The sequence below is a fragment of the Rhipicephalus microplus genome, unplaced genomic scaffold (assembly GCF_043290135.1).
Source record: "Rhipicephalus microplus isolate Deutch F79 unplaced genomic scaffold, USDA_Rmic scaffold_82, whole genome shotgun sequence".
NCBI classification, from domain to species: domain Eukaryota; kingdom Metazoa; phylum Arthropoda; class Arachnida; order Ixodida; family Ixodidae; genus Rhipicephalus; species Rhipicephalus microplus.
The window spans coordinates 1,192,830-1,210,372 of record NW_027464654.1 but is presented as its reverse complement, the minus strand read 5'-3'; positions in this window follow the sequence as shown (position 1 = coordinate 1,210,372).

Genomic DNA, 17,543 nt, shown 5'->3' with positions numbered 1-17,543 from the left:
TGTCGCATCGGAGCGGGAAAGTTGTGATGGTAGCTTTAGCTTGAGCGAAGGATCCAGTTCATAAAATTGACACCTTTGGAAGCTGGTAGATGACCAGAACGTGCGTGTGAGATCTCGAGCCAGCAGGTAAAGTTGTCTTGCTGCATCATTTTTTGATAGAGGAATCGGAACTACACTGGTTTCTTCATGGGCTGAGCGGGCTGCATCATCGGCTAATTGATTTTCGGTAATACCGAGGAGGGCTACAGGGAATTAGACGACCTAATGGGCACCTAAATATACGTACATTGGCATCGAGCACTTTCGTCTCCATTGAAAAGGCAGCCGCCGCGGCTGGGATTTGATCCCGCGACATACGGATCAGCAGTCAGGCACCGTAACCATCACACAACCATGGCGGGTTATTTTATTCTCACGCTCGCTTAACGTTCTTATCCCTTCCTACCATGAAATGAACGTGGCTATGCCGTGTAGTCGCCTCTATCCTCCACTTTGCCCTATATTCGTCCTCATTAGTTTCCTTTCCAGCTGTCTGTTTCCCCTTTCTCTTTTTCTTCTCTACCCTCTTTCTCATCTTTCTTGTCCACTTGCCTAGTCCCCAGTGTGGGGTAGCTAAACGGATGTATTTCTGGTTAACCTCCCTGCCTTTCTCCATTTTGTTGCTTCCTCCTCTTTCTATTGCTCAACGTCTTTAGCTCTCTCTCTCTCTATTTTTGCCTTTTATTTGTTTTTATTTTGCTATTTGAACTGCGCTGCCTATTTCATCCACGACGTTTCGACTATCCCCCCACACATACTCGATACTGAAGCTGAATATATATCAAAACGTTTATTTGAAAAAAAAAACAAAAAAAGATACGGAAGCATGTGGGTGGGGCCCCTATTCCAGGGCTCCACTGGCTTTAGCGGCCCGCTGCGCCTGGTCGAGGAGCGCTAGTTGCACCCCCAGATCTTCGCTGGCGAGCAAAGTCTCCCACTGCTCTTATTGAAACTGAAACTGTCCTTTGTGGGTAGGGGTAATAAAGATGTATCTAATGCCCTCCGATGCACCGCCATTCCCTTTTTTACGATTTTCGACGCCAACATTTCTGCTTACATAAATCCCATGAAATCTTCCAAAGCTCGTGTCAGTGCTCCTTTATAGAAAACGCCTGCTGGAAACTGTTTCGTTTGCTGACGTTCGCCTTCTCTTTATATACCCCACTCTCAGCACCTCCGAAAGCTATACGGCGGACGCCTGCACGGAGCGACACGGACGCCCCCGTACTTCAGGTCTCGAGCGGCACCCATATTATCCGCTTTTTATTGACTCTTCGATCGGTTGCCTCGTATGCTCTTCGTGTTTTACAACGGGGGAAGTGATAAAGTTGCTTAACGAGAGGGTGCCAGCTGTAAACACCCGCTGTATAACGCGAGCATCATTCGCTAGATTTGCGTATGCAAAACACACATACTCAGTCATCGTCTCTCACAGCTTACCTGTACTCATTTTATCTCTCAGTCCTCTCTAATTTGGTTTGTCTTGCGCTAGTTCAGTCCAGTTCGTCCCGGTGAACTTTTTTGTGTTTTTGTTCTAACTAGCTTGTGTTCTAAGCTTCTTTTAGCGAGGAAGCTGTTTGAGCTGGAAGCTCGGCCCTGAGGAGTTCGCAAAAATCGCAACTATATTATCTATGACGTCACTGCGTGTTGCTTAGCAACATTTGACATAGCTTCGCCCCTCTTTGCCTACAGACGGTTTCACGAATGCTTGCCGTTCCCAGGCAGTATTGTGTGTTCACTGAAAACCCGCCCTAGAAGTCGACTCACTTGAACTCACTCAGACTCGTTTTGAGCCAATAGTCCAAGGAAGTCCAGTTTAGGAAACTTTTGGGTAATATGACACCTAGAGAGCCCTAAACGCAAAATATATTTCATGAGTGAGTTTGAGTGAGCTCCACAAGTTCTGCTGATCTGTATGCACAAGTGCGTCAAACCGGCAGATGCCTCAATCAAACACTGTCGGAGCACAAGTACAACGTGACTGCTCGAATTTAAGGTCCACTGCTCAAGATTGAGAATACTTGACTGAGTTCAGTAGTGCGAGTATTTTGCGCAGGCGCGGTGAAATTCGCCAGTGAGATATCCCAGAGGACCACAAGATCACGACCCGAAAAATAGGGTGACTTGATTGAAGCCTCGCCTTTAGAAGTTTATCGTGATTACAATGCAGTGTCTCTACAGTGGATACTATGTATTTTACGATGCTACTCGAAAAGTTTGAATAGTGATGATATTTCGCTCACAACCAACGACTCCCACGCCGACGTCAGAATTTCTGCGGAACTAGCTCTCTAACGCCACCACGTTAAACGACAACGGCGTCAGTTTCCTGCGAAATTCCTTATAGGTAAAAAGCTACAATATTTATCGGGGGCTGAGTAATCATGGTCACTTCTTCATTTCTGCTAAGAATGTGTACATATACAGCTTTGTTCTTTTTCTAAGTCCTTTTGCTGTTTATTGTTACCGCGCTGTCAGAACCACAGAGCTTCGTGTGCTAGTCCACACCACGTGCCTTTTTTCTCTGTCCTCAGAACGTATATGTGCTGTTTTTTGTCAGAACCACAGAGCTTCGTGTGCTAGTCCACACCACGTGCCTTTTTTCTCTGTCCTCAGAACGTATATGTGCTGTTTTTTGTCAGAACCACAGAGCTTCGTGTGCTAGTCCACACCACGTGCCTTTTTTCTCTGTCCTCAGAACGTATATGTGCTGTTTTTTTCTTGTGACGACGGCCAGCCAACTCTCGATATGCGTTCGGCAGCTTTAGATTAACTAATCAAATGTCAATTCAACATAGATAGATACCGCTGCAACAAACTATAGAATTGAAAAAAAAGCGAATTATAAAGTAATAACGTAGCACAGTGACAGAAAAATGTGTCGCATGCTTTTGATTTCCTGCTTAGCGTGAGAAGTGCGTTATGTGAAAATTGCTTGAAACTGCTATCAGCTTCGGTCGGCAATGAACACCTCATTTGTGTGTTCACCGGGACAGCGTAGTTTTATTTCAATCCTACCATCAAAATACACGTCCCAATAACATGCGAAGTAATTAAGACCTGTCCAAAATCGTATTATTGAATTATCATCCGGCCTTTCAATGAAAATTAACGTGCAGAGATGTTTATCCGCCCAGTGTTTTTCACTCACACATGAAAGAGAAGGCGGTAAGTGCCCAAGAATAAAATGCGAATAGTAAAGCATGGGAGATTGCTATCTCTGCTATACGCTATAGTTGTCGAGGTTTTCGTCGTCGTGATAAGATGAGCCAGGATGAAATTAGTACGTGTTGATAGATTTGCGTGATATACCGGCTGATACCGATCAATGAGCTTGTGGCATGATGCCCTCCAAAGAAAAAAAAAAGGCTGGCTTACTAACTAAACACTAACCATTCACTTGTCACAAAAAGCACTAACCTCGCAGTAAGTCAATGGAGTAAAATGCAGGTTAGCGAAATATGCTGCCTACTTAGTAAGTGAACAGTGCTGACCCAATAGGTTAGTTCATAAGTAAAGTGCCAGTAACTGCGCTAGCAACCCAGTAATAGTATTAACTTTAGTATACAACTATTTTGCCAATTAGGCGTTCATGCCTGTTTTGCTTATATGCGCGTGTGCATTGCCGAATCAAGATGATTCTGGTACAAAAGTATATGTATGGTATAAAACACGAAGTGGCCTTGTCCTAATACTTTCAATAATGGCTGCTAATTACTTCATGCAGTTACCATGATAAGTACGCATCACAACAATATACATAAAAGAATGAACAGATCGTAAACGAGAACACGCAAACACATACACATGGCATCAAAACCTCTGCGTAGCCGATATGTATTATAGCTGCAGCTTGCAGGCTTTTTATGCTTCTAGTAGTAGCAGTAGTAGTAGTAGTAGTAGTAGTAGTAGTAGTAGTAGTAGTAGTAGTAGTAGTAGTAGTATTTTTATTTACAGTAAGCCGGATACAGAGCTCACTGCAGGGGCAAAGGGCTAAAGGCGAACAGCCTGACAAAGGCCCTTGTCCCTCTACTTTCTACTTTGAATACTATTCTATTCTACTTTGGAATAGCACACCCTGCTTTGGTTGGCGGTCATAGAATCTAGAAGGGTATTTGACGTTTACGGACACCGGTAGTGGCGGAGAACCACAGCGCGAAAAATTGCTGCTGCTGCAATCTTCTACCAGCTTTCACTGTAAAAAAAAAAAAAATGGCAGCATATCCGCGGAGTGAATGATGGAGAGTGGGGTGAAGCATTCGTCCGTCCATTCATTCTTGCTTCCGTTCGTCCATGCGTCCGTCTGTGTGACCGTCCGTGCATCCATCCGCCCGTCCGTGCGTGCTTCTGTTCGTGCGTCCGTCGCTGCGTTCATCCATGCATCCACCCCTGCGTCCGTTCATGCGTTCATCCATGCATATGTCTGTGTGTCCGTTCGTCCATCTATTCAACACTCCAAGTACCGCCATCTCGCATCTTTTGATCATATATTCCCCATATAGAAGCACCGCCATCCAGCGGACATTCCAAGGACTAAACGAGAGGTGGCACACGCACACTTTCTTACGGCTTGCGCTTCGTGTCTACTTCCCACCTTTATTAACCACCTCGAGTTCATGGTATATACTAGTTCACTGTATTCATGGCACTGTGGCCCAACGCTCGCTAAACCTTTCTAAAACCAAAGAGGTTATGCCCAGCGAGTATAACGTCGCAACCCTTTCTTGTCAGATAGTGCTCAATGTCCCTGCCAATGCCTGCTAATGGGGAATGAGAGACACGAGAATTCGGCTTTTAGTTAACGCGCACGCTGCGAATTTTTCATTGTTCAACAGCGCACTGAAGAAATATCTCACCGGCACCACCTTGGAGGTCAAAATGAAAGACTGGTTACACACTACGACTACTACTACGACTACGAAGGACAAACGGGTGCCGCTATAAGGAGCTTCGCCCCTAAAAATGGCAGATCCCCCGTACAGTGGGAATGAATGATATGCGAAGAATGAAAGAGAAATGTTCATATGTCACTTTAAAATCAGCACAACGTTACGAGGTGGAAGTAAATGATGCCGTACTTGACTTCCGTTTCATGATTATCATGTTCGGACGTGTCGTTTACCTTCGTCGTATGTTCACGTCACGTGATACCAAATTTAGTATATGTGGAGCTAGCAAAACGGCCGCGAGCACGCTATGAGCGTAGTTTGTCGTCATGTTCTTACATGACACGCGTGTAGGATTATCACGTTTGCACTAGTCATATATTTCGTCATCCATTCACGTCACGACACACCGAATCTGGCATATGTGAAGCTAGCAAAATGGGCGTGAGCACATCATGAAGGGCCCAGTATACTCCAATGTAGCGTTGACGCGCGAGCACGCCGGGCGCAGCGACGCTACGTTAGCAAAACGGGAGCACATTATAGTCTGATGCCAGGCGCGACCAGCGTCCGCGCCACTCCTACGGATGCTGTTCGCACTTGGCACGAAATGCGACATCCTGCATTTCGCGCCGATGCCATAGTTGAACACTACTCCATGCCTATGCGTTACCCAGACAACACTGCATCTCCCTCTATTCTTGACGGAGGGACGCCGGACGCGCTGAAACGCGCATGCGTCAAAGCAACGCAGCGCGGCACGTGTCTGCGAGTATATGGCAGGATGGGTGCCTGGCGTGGCAACGCCTGCGTGACGCGACGAAATGAACGGCGGCGAGCACGCGCACCACGTCACGTCGAAATGTATTGGTGCCTTGACTGTGGCATGCAGTCATGTTTTCACATCAAGCGAATCTCATGATTATCAGGTTTGCAGCAATCGCATACCTTTGTCATCCATTGGCGTCACGTAATACCAAATTCGTCATATGTGAAGCTGGCGAAACGGCCGCGGGCGAATCATTAGTGTGGCATGTAGTCAAGTTGTTACATGACACGCATGTCATGATTATCATGTTTGGATGTGTCATTTACCTATATCGTCCGTTCGCGTCGCGTAATACCAAGATTAGTATACGCGAAACTCGCGAAACGGCCGCGAGCGCATCATGAGCATGGCATGTAGTCATGTTGTTACAAGACACGCATCTCATTTTTATCATGTTTGCACCAGTGTCAAACTTTCGTCATCCATTCACGTCCCATAATACCAAATTTCGTACAGGTGAAGCTACATGCCAGCGCATCATGAGCGTGGCATGTAATAATGTTGTTAGGTGACACGCATCTCACGATTATCATGTTTGCACCTGTCATACCTTGGTCATCTATTCACGTACCGTAATACCAAATTTGCTATTTGTGACGCTACCGAAACGGCCACGAGCGCATCATGAGCATGGCATGTAGTCATGTTGTCACATGCCACACATGTCATAATTTTCATGCTAGGGTCTGTCGCTTGTGTTTTTCATGCAATCATGTCATACCATACCAGTTTTGCAACATGCTATTTGAACGAAACCACCGCAAGAGCTGCAGAACCATGAAATAAAATCATGACATTCATGACATACATGTCGTGATTTTCATGTTATAACTAGTCAAATATGTTCTTCATACAGTCATGTTATGTCATACCAAGCTTGGTATTGATACCATTATCGAAACGGCCAGGAGACCTAAAGTTATAGGTGGCTAGATAGATAGATAGATAGATAGATAGATAGATAGATAGATAGATAGATAGATAGATAGATAGATAGATAGATAGATAGATAGATAGATAGATAGATAGATAGATAGATAGACACGCTCAAAGTCGCCGAAGTTCGCAAAGAAATGCTATGCATTTAAAAATATCTAAGGAGGGTAAAGGTAAAAAGCCCGTGTATTTTGCGGGGTCAGCGTGCGTTAGAGAACACTACAGAGTCAAATCTTCCGGAACGCTACACGCCAGTGGACCTCAAATTCTTGTCGTGGTTTTGACACGCAACATCTCACAAATTGTGAATAATGCCTTTGCATAAGACCATATCAAAGTTGTCCAGAGCTCCGTTGATGACGTCAGAGAGAGGCATTTTAAACACTCGCACATAGTGTACACACAGGGAGCGTGTTAACGTTGCCGTCTCGCGTCTGTATCAATCGTGGCGTATACTACGTCATTTTGTTACATCCCTGGGCTGGCTGCCTTGGCATGCCCTTTGAAAGAACGTATTTCTCTATTTACAAGTTTTAATACGATCCTTTCTCTAGCACGGGTCTTTTTCGACTTGACAGGATGTCGACAGCGAAGCTCTTTCTGTCGACAGTCGGGTCATATTGATAATCGAACGTTGTTTAACGCCGTCATACCGAGACCACCGTTTTTTATTACTCCGCTCACACGAGCGGCTCAGAGGAGGCGATCATCACGGAAATGGTGAAGCAACACCCACTAAAGAGAACAACAAAGGAAGCGAGGACAGGATCTCGTTTATTGGAACGGTGGAAGAGCTATACTTGCATGACGTGCGCGAAGCTCATACACTTTTGACGTTCGCCCGGCAGCCTGGAAGTGGGACAAAGAAAAAGAAGAAAAAAACGGCGATGATGAAACTTGCGAGCGACTTTTATTCTTTTTATGCGTCGTTTCAGCAATAACGCGTTACCAGCGTCGCCTAACAGGGATCGTTGGGAACGATCGAACTGTGGGGAACACATTTGGGAAATAAGGATCTTTGGTGTTCGGCGCTATCGGAAACACATGAAGCTGCGATGAGCCCCTGCTAACGACCGCCTAAATACCTGGCACCACGGATAGTGAGGGCGATGGGGAAATTTTTATCTACGCCATGTTCGCGAGGTTTGTATCCCCCCCTTTTTGCTCATGATTGCATCGCGTTAGGTACGTCAATAAACAGGCGTTTTAGGTTCAGAGTGAAAAAAACAACAACAATGATTGGAAATAAGAGAACGCAGCGCAGTTGCTCCTAGGTTCAACTTACGTATAAAGAAACGGGTGTCATTAGGCAGGCGTTAGGAATTCACATTTTGTCGAGTAATTGTAAATCTCAACTTCGCACAGAAGGTTATTCGCGGAAAGAAGCTTACCTTCTGTCTTACTTACAGACTAACTTATTCTTCAACAGCATCATTGTACACTGTTAGCCCCACTTGAACTATTTCATGGTAGGAAGAGAAAGAAAAAACGCGTACTCAAGAACCAGAGCACAACCTATATAGAGACAATATGCAAATATCCCACAAATAACATTCAACAAGAATTAAGCAATGAAACGATAGCTGAGACAATTTACTAGACAACACGGTAATGTTTTAGCATCATAAGAAACTACACAACATGCTGGAACACTGAATAACACAGCTTTTCAGTATATTTCGCACGATTGTGATTACGCACACCAGTGATGGTGGTGGCGGCGGAGAACTACGGTGTCAAAGTAAAAAAAAAAGGCTGTTCTTGTGATCTCATTTGTGAAGGGTAAAACACAGCACAGCCGTGCGCGTGTGCAGCATAGCAAGGGACAAAGGGAAGTGAGCGTGAAGGAGATGTGACGTGAAAGTTTGGAGCATGAAAATGAGGAGGAAGAAGGTAAATCGGAGCATAGCTGTGCGCAATAAAGTGCAGTGAGGGATGGAAATAAAAGTGAGAATGAGAATGAGTGTTATGAGGGTGAAAGAGCAAGGAAAAGAGGCGCGGAGAGGGCCCCGCTGCACCGGAAATTAAGGTTTCCTTTTCCGCCATGCACGTGGAGCAGGCAGCACGTCTGCCACGCCAGCACGTGTTGGTGCGTGAACGCGAGCGTCGCTCAAGGGCGGGCAAATTGTCGCTACGAACTTCCTACAGCGTTCATATTGAGTGCAACAGCATACATTTTAGGGGCGAAGCTCCTTGTTTAGAAAAAGTTTATTTACAGCATGTACAGAACACAAAGGCTTCATACCATTCCAGTAACAGGGCACATATACACCAGCACATCTATATTTCACGACTAACATCACTACGTTACAGTGAAGACATTTGCTCTAATATACATGAATATGTTGGCATACATGTACACAAATATTCAATGTGATATCACGATACAAGGGTATAACGATACAATAGATCCAAATGAAACACAATTTGTAACAAATGAAATCATATATAACAACTCAACGGGCGCTGCTTAGCACCAAGTCGGTCGAAAAATGAGTTGTATCCTTTCGTGTTCCACCTTCACGAAAGGGCACGACCAATGCCGCAGAAACTCTTGCTCCCCGAGGAAGAAAAGCTCTTCGGAGAGGAACGCGAGGATCTCTCGTCTCATTCTCCCCAGTATCGGCCACAAGGCACGCCGGCGGCAATTGGCAGCTACGGCCTCACATCGGTTTCTCCAAAGGCTGAACAGCCCCGCAACTATTAAGAGAGCGGAGAAGCGGCTACGCGGAAATCGGCCGTTGGACACGAAAGTTCGCACACCCTGTCCCCGAAAACCAGTATTAACCGCACGCCAAAAAAGGCGGGAAACCACACATTCAAACGTCGCATGTCGATTGGTCTCTACCATGACGCAGTTGGGGCAAGTGGAAGTGCGAACTACCTGCCATCGCTGCAACCGATCTCGCGTGGGGAGCAAGCCCCAGCCCAACCTCCAGACAAAGTCTCTGAGGTGCCCTGGCAACACTGCGGCAGTTATTGGTTTCCAAGCGCGGTTCAATACAGATTGACGATGCTGGGGCACCAAGGGCCGTAGAAGGGCGGCCATTGTGTCCACCACTTTAGAATCGGCCACCTCTATCTCTGGGCACGTAGCTTCCAAACGTCGGTGAAATGCCAGAAGGGCTCGATACAAAGATGGTAATTCAGTTGATTGGGGACCTTTGTTTATTTGGCTATCCGGCAAGAAGGCACGTAGTGATGGCCCCAGATGGTAGCGAGCCAGTGTCTGAGCGGGCATGTCATCATTGCTTAGTATTCGCAATAGAGTGCGGAGGCACAATGTAGAAGCCGCGACGGAAACGTCAGGGAATGCAAAACCGCCTTGATCTCGCGGCTGAGCTAACGCTGGACGCGATAACAATTCTGTGCCACCAGACCAAAAAAATAAACTGATGCAGCTTTGCACTTTCCTGCAGACGTGGAGCGGTGGTTTAACAGAATGGCAAAGGTACCAAAATTTTCCTAGGTACACCGTTTGAGTTAAGTATCGGCGTTCCAAGAGAGGGAATTCGAAGTGCCTGGCTGCTTTGATATCATTTAGAAGAGTTTGTACAACGGATGACCAGATGCTATCCTGTATACCAAATACAGAGAAAGTAACTCCGAGTATTGAAATATCAGGAGGCCACTGTAAAGGCGACGTGATGTTGATACGACCGCTGGGGTTGCCAATGAAAAAATACTGGCTTTTAGAAAAGTTTAACTTTGCACCGGAGATAATACCAAAATCATGAAACGTATCAAGAGCATGCTGCAGCGACTGTTCATTATGTACATATAGAGTGATATCATCTGCATATGCAGCGACCTTTACTTGAGTGTTACCGGGTAGAGGTAAGCCACGAATTTGCGGGTGATGTTCAATGGCCCTTAAGAAGGGCTCTAATGCAAGGATAAATAACACTGGGGAGAGGGGACACCCTTGACGGACCCCACGCGTGACTCTAAATGCGTGACTCTCACGGGAATCTAAGTAAAGGGTACTTTCTAAATTAGTGTACATCGCGCTGATAAGGTCAATGAACTTATCCGGGAATCCGTATGCATGTAAAACATTTAGTATGTAGCCATGTTCTATGAAATCAAAAGCTTTCTCTTGATCTAATGAAACCAACAGTCCTTGCGCACATCGGCTAATAGTGTATTGAATGATGTCCCGCGTTAACCACGTATGGGTGTGTATTTCTCGGCCCGGAACAGAACAGTTGCACATACCCGAAATAGGTATAACATTTGACCTCCAAGGTGGTGCTGGTGAGAGATTTTTTCTGTGCGTTATTTATCAATAAATAATAGTGCTCAATGTACATGCCAATGGCTGCTAATGGGGAATGAGAGACAGGAGCATTCGGCTTTTAGTCAACGCGCACGCTGCGATCCCCATTAGCAGCCATTAGCATGTACATTGAGCACTATCGGACAAGAAAGGGTTGCTACATTATACTCGCTGGGTGTAACCTCCTTAGTTTTAGAAAGGTTTAGCGAGCATTGGGCCGCAGTGCCATTAATACAGTGAACTAGTATATTCCATGAACTCAAGGTGGTTCCAGGTGGGAAGTAGACCCGAAGCGCAAGCCGTAAGAACGTGTGCGTGTGCCACCTCTCGTTTAGTCCTTGGAATGTCCACTGAATGGCGGTGCTTCTATATGGGGAATATATGATAAAAAGATGCGAGACGGTGGGACTTGGAGTGTTGAATAGATGGACGAACGGACACACAGACAGATGCATGGATGGACGCATGAATGGACGCAGGGGCGGATGCATGAACGAAAGCACGAACGGGCGCACGAACAGACGCATGGGCGGTCACACAGACGGACGCATGGACGGACGAATGCTTCGCCCCACACCATCATTCACACCATGGATATGCTGCCATGTTTTTTCCTATACGCTTTAATTTGTCAATTTTTATTGCTCCCTAATATAATACCGGTGTCACGCGGGCACTCTTAATCGTGATCAGTGTCTATATCCGGATTAACAACGATCCGGAATATGTGCTGCTACACGATCGCTTATAATCGCCATCAGGCGTGATCGGGATCTGGACTATCGTGATTCACGCATCGCGATCTGCATGACAGATGGCGATTTCGCTGTCGTCTGCACCCCGTGGCCGAGCTTGTTGAAAGTACAATAAACAAGAAAATTGAGCATAGTTCAATAAACAACACTTTAAAAGAGCTTGATGTTTATAAAAGAGCGAATTCTAAACTGCCTAAATTGGAACATTATCTGAAATATCTCATTTTAGGATACGTATCGACCACCTGTAGTTACGGTAGAAGCAGACGACAAGCAGACGACTGTTGCCTTTCGCGCTTAGTTCAACTCTCGCACCGTCGGAGCTGTTGGAGTACCTCGAAGCCAACTGATTATGAGTGTCGCAAGCCTTTCTACTACGTCACAGCGTACGCGCACTTCGTGGTCGAATGAAAAGACATTTACAGTAATTGACCACTGGCAAGAGCGATTGGAAAACTTGAGGCATCAGGAGCGAAACTCTGGTGCATACAATGAAATTAACGCTGCTGATGCTTCGTTGCGAATAAACGGCTACGAGCGCAGGCCATCAGAAATGAAAGTGAAGGTTGAGAATATCGCACAGCATTACAGGTAAGTGCAAAAAAAAAACTCTATCGAATGATAGATTTATGGAATTACTTTTGTAAGTTTTAACGTTCGATCGGTTCTTACACGTATAACATTGTCGATAAAGGGTTCTACAGAAACGTCGTACGTCGAGTTTTGTCAGTGATTTGCTTTACGCGTCGCGTCTGCTTAGGATCGTGTAATAAAACCTTAGATTTTCTTTTTTGTCTAATATTTATAGTCTTGCTACTGTTCTTCAATTGTGTGTTTTCGTACATATAATTCTTGAATATGTTTATGTGCTCACCACCTTAGCGACCTCAACTGCACTTGATACATTATTTTTTAGCTAGGTATTATAAATAATCTGGATGCATCACTATTTATTATAATACTATCTATGAATAACGACTCCATATTTCAGTTACCCTTCTTTGCTTTCACCCCCTCTCTCCTCCACACACACGCACGCACACACACACACACACACACACACACAAACACACACACACACACACACACACACACACACACGCACACACACACACACACACGCACTCACACACACACACACCATGTAATGCCCTAAGAAACCCTTCTAGTACTCTTCATAAATAAATAAATAAATAAATAAATAAATAAATAAATAAATAAATAAATAAATAAATAAATAAATAACTAGTGCCTTGATGTCTGTGTACTAACTGTGTGCACACCAGGAAGAATGACTCGGATATTGGAATTACGAAACTAAAGCCGTGGCGCTCTTTACGCCACGTATAATCTCGTTCAGAAAACTGCACGTGCAGGGAAACCGCTGCAAAAGCTCCCGAGAAACCAACAAATGAATCATAAATGTCATATCTCGGGCGCCAATCTAACTCTCGTCGTAAACTAGGCTGCTTCGGCTGGCTCGAATTGCAAGGCACGGGATTCGCTTAGCTTCGGAGAGCGTGACGATGAAAAAACGAAAACTGAACGCGGTGAAAAAGCAGCACAACGAATTCGCAGACTGAGGTAATTAGAACTTCATATAATCGAAGAAAACAGCGTAGACCATGTTTGTCATATTCTGGCTTGCTCGGTGCTTCTTGCCTGTATTCTCACGCTTCTGTGCTTCGCCCCTGCTCATCTTTAGCCTGTACAAAACAGCCGTGTTTGTATTTGCAAAAAAAAAAACGCATTTTATACGATGAGGTTGAGATTCTGTCACTTTTTTTGCTGTTTTACTGTGCCTATCTTCTTGCCTATTTCTTGCACTGCCTATCTTTTTTTTTTCAGTTTTAGTGTACAGCAACGTAAGGTAGTTGATGTGTGCACAGCTTAACGAGACAACGCTACTTATTGCTAGGCTCACAGATGTAAGCGGTTCTTTTGTCGATGGTTCAAGGCACGGACAGACACTCGGACTGCATGGACTTGTCTCGACGAGCAGCCGGTGTGCTGTTTCCCCGCATACCTGTCATCTTCTGCTGCGAAGTGATAGTCTCTGGCCGCTATGAATTCCAGAAAACCAGCAGCGCTTCCGAGTGCTTTATTTTTTTTTATTGGACTCCTAGGTGCAATGTAGACGCCGAAAAGGCAAGAAGTTGCCGAGGAACGTGAATTTGTGCTTGAACCTGCGATTGATTGATTTATATATGGGGTTTAACGTCCCAAAACCACCATATGATTATAAGAGACGCCGTAGTGGAGGGCTCCGGAAATTTCGACCACCTGGGGTTCTTTAACGTGCACCCAAATCTGAGCACACGGGCTTGAACCTGCGATGTTTTGTTTGGCATTTTAATTTTAAGTCGTTCGGCACAGAACGCGCCTGAGTATGCTGGAACCTTGTTGAATGTCTCTAAATGTTGCCAATCGGTTCTGTGGAATTGCCCAAGGTGGCGGAAGGGTTAGAAAAGGGAACCTGACAAATTTGTAACACGGTGCCACAATTATCTATACAGATTTCTCGAAATGAGAGCTTCTTAGTTGTCGAAAAATTCGACCCGGTCTGATGACGAAAACCGAAACCAACGCATTTCTAGGTTAATCGTCCTACCAAAAGGGCACGGCAGCACTCTTGGCATGCGGGTGGATAACCCCTTCGTATTTTTCATGCAGCTAATCGTTGCCTTGCTGCTGGTACCGGAAAAGAGCAACGCAGAACAGCATCAAGCAGAGGCAACGATCATGGTCAACGGCGCAGGCCCCATATTGTGTCCCACGCCCCCGATCCTGGATAGCAACTGGAATCGTCACTACCACTCGTCGTCGGAGACATTCTGCGGCGGCGCGAAAACATGTGGTGCCCTGGCGGTGCCCGCTCTGCAAAGTATAAAGGCCATCCACGATCCTCTGCGCAGCAAAGGGCACGGCAGCACTCTTGGCATGCGGGTGGATAATCCCTTCGTATTTTTCATGCAGGTGAGAAAACATTACTGTAAATGCTTCCGTTCCGATAACCCCTGCATTATTGTGCTGCCGTGCCCAAGGTTTCTGTGCTCATGTGTTTATGAACTAGCGTCGTGCCTTACCGAACTACTATTGCTAGCTGGCGATGTCGAAACCAACCCCGGACCCAAAACGGACGAGCTGCTACAAAAGTTAGAACTGATTGCTGGCGACATCAAGGAAATTAAAGAAGATAGATTGACTTCAATTGACAAAAAACTAGAAAATCTTGATGTTTTGGCCATGAAAATTTCGAGCTGTGTTGAACAAGTTGCACATTTACAGGAAGTTGTGTCTGCCCTCGAACTGAAGGTAGACGATTTAGAAAACCGTTCACGGAGGTGCAACTTAATAATATACGGAATACCTGAAAACCAAAATGAGGATAATTCCACCCTAGAAGAGACTGTTACTGAAACAGTGTTTAAAGAGAAGCTCGAAATTGATAGTGTCGGTATTGAACGAATACACAGACTAGGGAAGCCAGCCACAAATAAAACTAGGCCCATAATTCTTAAGCTGCTCGACTTTCGAGACAAAACGCGAGTGTTCAAAAACTGCCACAAGTTAAAAGGAACAGACTTATCGGTTCGCGAAGATTTCTCGGTGCGGGTACGGGACATAAGAAGAAACTTGTGGAACTGTGCAAAGGCTTACAAAGAATCAGGGGACAAAATTTCACTAGTCTATGATAAACTACGAATAAACAATGTCTGGTACCAATGGGATGATGCAAAAAAAGACAAAGTTGCTGTACGTAACAACCCGAGTGCTTCTTCAATTGAAAAAAAAAAAGCAGCGAGTCGAAGCACCGTCACTACGCCCTCGGCACCCAAATCAACCCGCCAAACCATAGTCTTTGCCAATGTGAACGCACGAAGCATTCTAAATAAATCCGAGGCTGTTGAATTGTTACTGCTTTGCATGAAACTCGACTTCTTAGCAATAACCGAAACATGGCTCACACAGGACGTTATGAATTTTGAAATTACACTGCCCGGCTATGTTATCGTACGGAAAGATAGAGCAACACGTGGAAGAGGCGTGGCCATCCTTATTAACAAAAAAATACCTTACACTGTTATGCCTGAAGCTTTCGATGTAGAGGCAATATTCTGTAAACTGATGTTTGGTTCACGTAACGTTATTGTAGGATGTGTTTATCTAAGCCCCAATTCCGGAACAGATAGCTTGCAAGCCCTGCATGGCTACATGCAACGACATGTTGCTGGTGCAAGGGTTATCTTGTTGGGGGATTTCAATCTCCCGACTATTAACTTGGAAACATTACGATGCCAATGCGCACACTCGGAAATACTTTTTGATTTAATGTTGTCTTTTAACTTCAGCCAGATCGTGAAAGAGCCAACGCGTGTTCAAGGAACGAAATCAAACATACTTGACCTTATTTTTACAAGCGACCATTTCCCAACACATGACTCTAAAATTGAAATAATGACCGGTATATCAGACCACAAACTAGTTCTATGTACCTCACACATTCAAAGAAGTAAAACTGATTCAGTATCACGGACCACATTAGCGGACTTCGCAAACGCTGACGATACAACTATAATTGATTATCTTTCCTTTCAATTAGAGTCATTCGTAAATGATTCGGGTCATCCCTCCGCCTATATAGATACAGCGTGGCAATTATTTAAAAACATTGTACTACACTGCCTTCACAATTACGTACCAGTAAAAACAAAAAGAACTAATAAGCATAACCCATGGATAACGCGAGACGTTATTCATGCCAAACGCAGGGTTAAAAGACTTAGGAAATCGCTAAACCATAAACCTAATCCTTCTAGGAATTCACTTTGCACTGCCATAGTTGAAAGGAAATTTAAAATTAAGATGGCGAAATGTCACTATTTTAAAAACGTTCTATCGAGCTTTATTCTAAACGCGCCAAAAAAATTCTGGGATTATCGTAACCCTAAAAAACGTACTGACAAACCGATCACGGGAACAAACCGCACAACAGCAGAGTCCTTAAACACGTACTTTACATCTGTTTTCACTATCGATGATGGTAAACTACCCCATATTGACTCATGTGACGAAAATAACCTCGAACCAGTCTCTGTAACTGAAGCAGGCGTACTCAACCTCTTGGTAAGTCTTGACATAAAAAAAAGCCCTGGCCCTGACAAGATTCCAAACCAATTCCTGAGAAGGTATGCCGAATGGATAGCAAAGTATTTATATGTCATCTTCAACAAATCTCTCCTGACAGGTACTGTCCCAAAAGAATGGAAGAAGGCAAAAATAATCCCGATACCTAAATGCGATAACACAAATGATGAATCAAACTACAGATCAATATCTTTAACATGCACAGTATGCAAAATTTTGGAACACATAATTCTTAAACATTTGACCACTTACCTCGAGCAAAAACGCTTTTTGTCACCTTCCCAACATGGGTTTCGTGGAAGGCTATCGACAGTAACTCAGCTAGCTGAACTGATACACGACTTGTCTTCGAGCATTGATAACCAAATACAAGGAGACCTCATCCTACTAGACTTTTCAAAAGCTTTCGATCGTGTCTCACACAAAAAATTAATTAAGAAACTTCAGTCAGCTATAGGAAATTGCTCGATTGTTCGCTGGATTAAAAATTACCTATCTGATAGGACACAGTACGTCGAGATAAATAATGAAACTTCCTCTATAGCAGCAGTAACTTCCGGAGTACCCCAAGACAGCGTCCTAGCACCTTTGCTGTTTTTTATATTTATTAATGACTTACCGCTGAATATTCCTGTTACCGTAAAGCTTTTCGCCGACGATTGCATACTGTA